Below are 8,563 nucleotides of genomic sequence, written 5' to 3'. Positions count from 1 at the left end.
CGCCCGGCTAGTTTTTTGTATTTTTTTTTTTTTAGTAGAGACGGGGTTTCACTGGGTTAGCCAGGATGGTCTCGATCTCCTGACCTCGTGATCCGCCCCTCTCGGCCTCCCAAAGTGCTGGGATTACAGGCTTGAGCCACCGCGCCCGGCCTAACACTTCTTGAAATGTCATCCAGTTCATGTCACATTTCACCCAGTTCATGCAGCATTTCACCCAAATAACTAAAATTCACTTCACAAACTGTTAAATAACTTTCACATTCATGGCATTAAACTATTTGTTCTTTATCACCTGAACCCTATGACGAATCTTATTATCATTACTGAGATATATTCTGAAGTACACACTATCACCAACTGAAGTTTAAATAAATAAATAAAAGCTTAACTTGAAGCTAATCAAGCCTTTAAATCAAACTTCCAGTTTAGGCTGGGCTCAGTGGCTCATGCCTATAATCCCAGCATTTTGGGAGGTTGAGGAGGAAAGACTGCTTGAGGCCAGAACTTCAAGACCAGCCTGGGCAACACAGCAAGACCCCATCACTACAAAAAGTAAATAAGCTGGACACGGTGCTGTGCACCTGTAGTCCTAGCTATTCAAGACCCTGAGGCAGGAGGATTGCTTGAGCCATGATCATGTCACTGCACTCCAGCCCAGGTAACAGCAAGATTCTGTCTCAAAAATGTTTTAAAATTTTTTTTAAAAAACTTCCAGATTACAAAATATCCAAAGGGTGATTAAAAAAAAATAAGAGGAACCAGTTAAGCACCACCAGAAGGAAACAGACAAACCCAGTAATTAGGACAGTCTATTAGGCTAAACCATATGAAATTGCCAATACTTGGCTGTTGTTACAAACCTGGAAAAAGGCAATTTCATATAGTGCAATTTAATATAAGAAAACTGACCTGAACAAATTAGTGGCATTTTTAAATGGTTCGGAGACAACAGACTAAAGTTGGAAACAACCCAAGTATTCATCCATAGATGAATGGGTAAACAAAATGTGGTATATACATATAAAGGAGTGTTACTTAGCCATATAAATTAGCCTTAATCACTAATTCATTCACTATGTACATGCCTTAATCTCCCAGAACTTCACCTGTCATAATAAAAAGCTTGGAGTTGATTTGGGAAGCAGTAGAAAAAGGCACTAAAAGAGTAAATGTTTTGGTTAAAAAACACATGAGAAAATTATCATGTCTGTGGTGCCTAGGATGTATTTATTCAAGGAATATTTTAATGCTTGCTTGGTTCTAGCCACTGTACTAAGTGGTAGGCAATGAAGACACATAGTCTGTGCCCTCAAAAAGCTCACAATCTAGTAAGAAAAATAAAATCTAATTAGAATACATTATCATAATTGCAATGAGAAAGATACACTCAGACTTCTTCCAGGAGCAAAGAATGGTACCTACCCAGAGTTGAGTATTTAAAAGTGGTAGGAATTAGCCAGGCAACAGGAGGCAGAGAAGGATATTCCAGTCAGCAAGATGGCCCTGAGAATAGAAATAGCACTGGCGAGGAGGGGCAGGCGGGATTCCAGATTATGTATAAGCATATAAGAAGTTCAGTGTTGCTAGGGCTTAAGGGGGTGGGGGAAGAAGGCTGAATCTGGAGAAATAATCAGGCATCAGGCTCACTGAAAAATCTCATAAACTAGAGGAAGAACACCACTTTGGAGATAGTTTTAAACAGGAAGGTGACAGGTAATAAGGCCTAAAGTAGGCTGGAGGCAGCAGAATATAGAGGCAGGGCCAAAATCCAGAGACAGCACAGAGATTCGAGCTACATAACTGGCATCTGACTGAATGTGGAAGAGGAGAAAGAAGTCCAAGAAGCCTCTCAAGTTTCAAATTCAGGTCACAGTGAGGGTGATGATGCCATAAACAGAAAAAAGAAAAAACAAAGGCAGAACATGGCTTTAAACACTTTGAGCTTGAGAAGTTAAAAAGATGCTCATGTGAATAATTTCCAGATGATGATTTTATGAAATTTAAGTCCCCCCACACTGAAATGATGATTAAAGCCAAGGGAGCTGCTGATATGAGCAAGAAAAACAGTCTATAGATAAAAGAATCGTAGAGAATCCCAAGCCATGCCTACCACATTCAAAGGGTAGAAGAAGACTTAGCAAAGCTGACTGAAAAAGAGAACTCCAAGAACCAGGAAGCAGTATATGCCCCATTAGTGAACTCAACAACAACAAAAAAAATAGTTTGTCTGCTCTATGACATATAGATTGCTGAAACACTCAACGCTCTTCAAACTTAGGAAGAGAGAGGGAAATGTACAGGACAGATGGTCGTAAGCACCTTTAGACACTGCACATGGTTAAACAGAGCCAAGAGGCAGAACACGGGTGCACGGCCAATATGCATACTCCTGGACTTGATCCGTTCAACTGTGTTTCTGTACTTTATGTTCAACTGCTGTTATTTGAGAGTGCTAAACATTAATGTGCTACTAAAAATCACATATGAACTAATATGAATTTTGCCTTAACACTCTTATTTATCATTCAAGTATGAGTGAGTTCATGTTACAGAAATACATTATAGGAGAACAGGCTGTTCAAGGTGGGCTAGGCAACAGTATCGATGCCATGGAGTCAACACCAAAAGAAAACTAATGTCTTAGAATAATACTGAACCTTTCATTCCCAAATGCAGACTTTTTTTCAGGTATACCATCTAGTCTCTCTTCTCTATTACGTTTCATGTGTTTCAAGTTATATCCAAGGTTATCTATTCTCAGTGAGCTTCTCGACAGAGCCCAAATACTCGAACAGCTATACACAAACAGAATTTGTTGTATATCACAGCAATTTATCCCAAATAGGTGAAGGAAAATTCACCTAGGAAAACACTAGAGAGAAGGAAAAGAATAGGAACTGATAGTACCAAGTATGCTGTAAGTCAGGAAAGGCCTCATGGAGAATTTTTAAAGGTCTGTTTTTTGTTTTTAACCAGAATGATATGGTGTGGCAGAATTGTAATCTTGGTGTTCCAGAGATATATGAAGGAGTCTCACTGAAGAGATAGGTTGCCAGAGTGAGCTCCAACTCAACAGACAGCCAAAAGAAAGCACAAAGAACAGCATATACAAAGGCATGAAGAAGAAACTACTGGTTACTCAAGCATCTCCAGCTTTATCACAGCTGGCACAAAGGAGATATAAGAAAAAGCGCAAGGTGAGGTAAAAAAGGTAGAGTCTTATAACTATGTGTGGCATGCTAAGGACTTTTATCCTGAAGTCAATGGAAAGAATCATAAACAGGAAAGTAACACAGAAAGATCTGAGAAAGATCAATCCACAAGATACACTGGGGAGAGAAGATACTGAACACAGACGAGCTAGGTACACTATTATACTTGTTCAGGCAAGAAAGGTAAGGGTCTAAACCAGGGGCAGTGGAAGTAAGGTTGGTAACAGGTACAAACATGAGGGTTCTTCAGATGACTAATACAGAAAAGGATGAAGGAGGGGAAGAGAAGGGAGTCAAGGATAGAGTTTTAAACTTGGACAATCAGATACTGCCACTTACCATTGGAGGTTCCAGAGAGACAGAAGCAAGTCTGGTAGAGCTAACTGAATTTTGCAGGTGAGAAAATATATATTAGCCCTAGTATCAGAAACTAAAGCAGAAAGCTTAAGTGCTAGCCCATTATGGATTATCATTTTTTGGTAAAACCAACTAACTGGCTCCTTGCTGATAAGAAGAAAACTTTGCAAGAGTAAAAAGATAAAAAGGCAAATAAATCTAATAATAAAGTTCATCAAAAATTATTAGCAAGGTTTTAAAATATAGAAATAGCAATTTCTAGGCCAGGCGCAGTGGCTCAAGCCTGTAATCCCAGCACTTTGGGAGGCCGAGGGGGGCGCATCACGAGGTCAGGAGATCAAGACCATCCTGGCTAACACGGTGAAACCCCGTCTCTACTAAAAAAATACAAAAAACTAGTCGGGCGAGGTGGCGGGCGCCTGTAGTCCCAGCTACTCGGGAGGCTGAGGCAGGAGAATGGCATAAACCCAGGAGGCGGAGCGTGCAGTGAGCTGAGATCTGGCCACTGCACTCCAGCTGGCGTCTCCAAAAAAAAAAAAAAAGAAATAGCAATTTCTGAGATTGATAGTCAATATTTCTTTGATATTTTCCCCATTCACTAACTTTCAGGCATGGTTTGTACAAGTCAAGTCTTAGATTCCCTTCAGTGGAGTACAGCACAGTAAGCAAGAGTTCTGGCTTTAGCATCAAGCTTTGTTTGTTTTTGAGACAGAGTTTCACTCTGTCGCCCAGACTTGAGTGCAGTGGCACGATCTCGGCTCACTGGAACCTCCACCTCCCCAGTTCAAGTGATTATCTCGCCTCAGCCTCCTTTGTAGCTGGGATTACAGGCATGAGCCACCACACCTGGCTAATTTTTGCATTTTTAGTAGAGATGGGGTTTCACCATGTTGGCCAGGCTGGTCTCAAACTCCTGACCTCGGGTGATCCACCTGTCTCAGCCTCCCAAAGTGCTAGGATTACAGGCGTGAGCCATTGCGCCCGGCTGCTTAGCATCAAGCTTTGATATAAGTCCAGGCTTTGCCACTTAACACCCAATGGAAGACTCAGGGCCACTTAAGAGTTGTAGGCCTCAAATTTCCTCAGCAGTAAATGGGGATAACAATAGTACCTACTTGATAGGACTGTTGTGAAGATTAAATAGATAATCCATATAAAGTACTTAGCACTGGTATACTGTAAACAATAAATATTAAGGTTTTTAAAATAATGATTATTAATTACTGTTACTAATGAAAATGTCACATCCTTGAGATATATAGGAGCAAGAAAATGAGAAGCTGACCTGGATTGCAGTTACCTGAGCATTTGTTTTGTAAGTATTCATTAAACAGAACGTTTCTGTTTTGCACACTTTTCTACAAGTTATCTTTGAAAACAGGAAAAAAGTTTTTAAGAATCAATGCCTTACATGAAAAGGTCTAGTATTAAAATGCACATTCCAGGACCGGGCATGGTGGCTCAGGTCCCTAATCCCAACACTTTGAGAGGTCAAGGCAGGGGGATAACTTAAGCTAGCAATTTGAAACCAGCCTGGGCAACATGGCAAAACCCCATCTCTACAAAGAACACAAAAATTAGCCGGGTGTGGTGGCATGTGCCTATAGTCCCAGCTACTCAAGAGGCTGAGATGGGAGGATGGCTTGAGTCTGGGAGGAGGTGGAGGTTATAGTGAGCTGAGATTGGGCCACTGCACTCCACCCTGGGTGACAGAGCCAGACCCTGTTTTGTTTTGTTTTTTTAAAAAGCACATTCCAGAACAAATAAAAGGAAATGTTTCCCTTCCAATATGTACTTCCTAGTTTTAGCTACAAAATCCATTCCCCTACCCAAGCTCCAAATTTCTATCAGTGATAATAATTACTCCTTCCCTTCCTCCATCTATAAACCTCAGAATAACCTTTACCCCCTTTCTCTTCGGTGATCTTTACAAAAAGAATGTGAAGGAGGAGGAAGAGGGAGGAAGAACAGCATCATCAAATCCTCATTCCAGGTTGTAGCCATTCCCAGTCTTAATTTTTTGGAAAACTCTTCCTTGCAGACCAGACAGCAGCACTATTTCTCCAAAATGAATTCTAGGTATTACTGCCCTGTCACCCTTTCCATTGCTCTAATCATGTTACACCTCCTCTTTGCTCTGGAATAAATTCCTTCAGATCTCCCTATCAAAAAAAAGCTTCCAAGCAACTCTTTGCCACAAGATATTCTTGGACCAACACAGGCCATCTGGAAGTCTCCTCTCTTTAATATAATCACTCTTCTTTTTTACCTGGATATTTACTCACCAGTTAACATGCCCCTTTTAAGTTTGGTACATACTTCCTATAAGATTCACTAACCTCATTTTTTTTTCCTCTCCAAAAATCTCTTAAAGTCTCTCTCGATTGAACGATAAAGAAATTTTCTCCTCAACCCTGTCTCTACTCACAATCCCCTGGCATAACTCTATCCTTTTATTTTCTTTAACAAGTATGTATCTTATTCTTGCACCTAACATCTTGTGTATCAGCTGGTTCTACAATTTCTAACATGTTTCAGCTTTTGTCTATCCTGTATGTGAAAAAATAGGCATCACAGCTTATCAAAGTGCATCTCACTGTTTTAGAACAGCCTGATAACCACAACTACTCAGTTACAGAGCTAAGTTGTACTATGTTTCTAATGGACAAGACTAAGCATGGTTATCTACTCTTAGACATGCCTAAATCCCCAATAAAGGCCCTTCATCAGATTTGACCCCAGTTTACCTTTCAGTCTCTCTCTCTCCTACATTTCTCTCAGGACTCTTCAATTACTGCTCCCTCTGGTCTGGAACGCCCCTTTCTTCCACCGGCCTTCTCCCGCTCTTTGCCTGGCCACCTTTCTTTCATCCTTCACAATCAGCTGACTCCCATTCATTCATTAGAAATCAACCAGAGTATCTTCCCTTTCTGCTCACCTCCAAGTAGTTTTTTGGCATGCATTTTCGGAATACTACACTGTAACAATTGTTGTTCTGCATTGTTAATTATCACCCCCACTGAACTGTAAACTCCTTGAGGTACAGACTGCATCTTATTCCTTATCCCCAAGACCTAACATTGATAGATACCCATAGACAATCAGTGAATAAATAATACCCATATCCACTGACTGACATGCACAGGCTACATAAGCACACTGAGGTTTTGTACCTAAAGTTCCAGCCGGGGTGCGATGGCTAGCATCTGTAGTTCCAACACTTTGGAAGGCTGAGATGGGAGAATCACTGGAGCCCAGGAGTTCAAGACAAGCTTGGGCAATAAAGCTAGACCCCCGTCTCCACAAAAGATTAAAAAATTAGCCAGGTGTGATGGTGTCTGCCTGTAGTCCCACCTACTTGGGAGGCCATGGTGGGAAGATTCCTTGAGCCTAGGAGTTTGAGCTTGCACCTGAGCTAGGAGTGCCTGAGCGCTTCAACCTGGGTAAAGAAGCAAGACTCCGTCTCAAAAAATACTTTCCTCATGTAAAGTAGGGATAATGCCACACCTAACTCATACACTTGTTACACAGATTAAATAAAGTATCATGAAGCTCTTAAGGCAGTGTCTGCCACATTAGAACTACCATTTGAATGTCTATTTCATGTGTTAGTTACCCTGTAGAGTCCCGAGAAATGTAATGTTGTGACCAACACCAGGCTGAATGGCTTAGCAACCATGCTCTTTTTCATGCATCTAAAAGTCACTGGTTACATGCTTATCATCAGCAAATATTTGTTTTGTACCTATTATGTGCAGGAGTCCTTACTAAGTATCACTGAGCTACCAAAACACAATAATAGAGGCAAACAATGAAACAAAAACCTGTACTAATATCCAAGAGAAGGAAGAATGTTACTGGTTCTTCTGTACCAACAATATGAGTATTTTTCAATACATTTTTATTTGGAACAGGGTAGGCGTCAAGAAAAATTCCTAATGGGAAAAGTTCAAAATTAACACTTGTCATCAAGTGGACCGATAACAGGAGGCAGTTCCAAAATTTCTTGTGTCTATTCCCAAGTTTTACTTTTGCTTAGATGTATTTCTCACAAAGGATATTTAACCATGACCAGGAAAGAATATATGATCTTTGACTCATTTAAATGGGAATTCCACGGATATCTCCCTAGGTTTTTTCCTACTAGTATTTAATTTTGTAGCTCTGAAAAACGGCCTGAGTTAGTCTGTTTTTCTACAAAATAGAACGCTGAATGGTGTATTTACCCCCACAACCTTCCTTAAGATAGGATAAAATACACACCTCTTAATCACACCAGCTTCTTACCAAAAATTACAAAACTGCAAATCATGTCGGCTAGTATTAGAAAAGAAGGCTGTGGCCTTAAAACTATTTTCCCCCTAACAAATCCAAAGGTCACGGTCCCAGTGAAGTTTGTGCATTATACTTACTGTTTTCAGTAGCTGCAGAGAGACCTCTAGCGCTGCCTCAACAAGCCGAGTTTGCAAATAGTACCTGCTAATGTCACCTTAATGAGACAATGGCAACATGCTGAGTAGCAACTAACTGAGTGACCGCGATGAATGTTTAGTTTTGCAACCACTTGGAAATTCTACTAGCTTGGAGCAAGAGGTACGTAAGAGGACGTATGAACCCTATGTATCCAATTTATTTTAGTAAAACGTGTCAAAGAAATTGTATCACTCTATGCACACCCCACTCCAAGAAAGGCTAAGAAAACAAGTCCTATGAGCGGAGGTCAGAACAACCTCTTTTCCGAAGCCTGAACACAATAGATGGCAAACTATTGTCCACCTTCAGCTCGCTCCAAATGCCAGCAGTTGCAGGAGTATGAGCTAGAACAGCTCGGCACGACTAGTCCAAAGACGAGCACTGGAATATAAGAAAATGGTCCTGGCGCATCCTACCCTCCCCCATCCATCACCCTCAAACAAGTCAGTTACCCGGCTGGTCCCCACCCCCCTCTGCGGGCCGCCACCGCCCGCCTGGGCCCGGCTAGCAGAAGGTAGCAG

At 41.1% G+C, this 8,563-nt stretch overlaps 1 protein-coding gene across 1 annotated transcript in view; it reads right to left on the bottom strand.

Annotated features, from left to right (window-relative positions):
• KPNA3 (karyopherin alpha 3 (importin alpha 4)) overlaps positions 1 to 8,148 on the bottom strand; it is a 103,432-nt gene extending 95,284 nt beyond the window's left edge. Inside the window, exon 1 of the mRNA XM_011988777.1 lies at positions 7,982 to 8,148. The gene's annotated coding sequence lies outside the window, so the exon portion shown is untranslated. The remainder of the gene's footprint in view (positions 1 to 7,981) is intronic.
• Between the last annotated feature and the right edge of the window lie 415 nt (positions 8,149 to 8,563).

This window comes from Mandrillus leucophaeus, unplaced genomic scaffold (assembly GCF_000951045.1).
Source record: "Mandrillus leucophaeus isolate KB7577 unplaced genomic scaffold, Mleu.le_1.0 Scaffold338, whole genome shotgun sequence".
In the NCBI taxonomy this organism is placed as follows: Eukaryota; Metazoa; Chordata; class Mammalia; order Primates; family Cercopithecidae; genus Mandrillus; species Mandrillus leucophaeus.
Note: the sequence above shows the minus strand (reverse complement) of the source record. Positions and strands in the feature narration are given on the sequence as shown.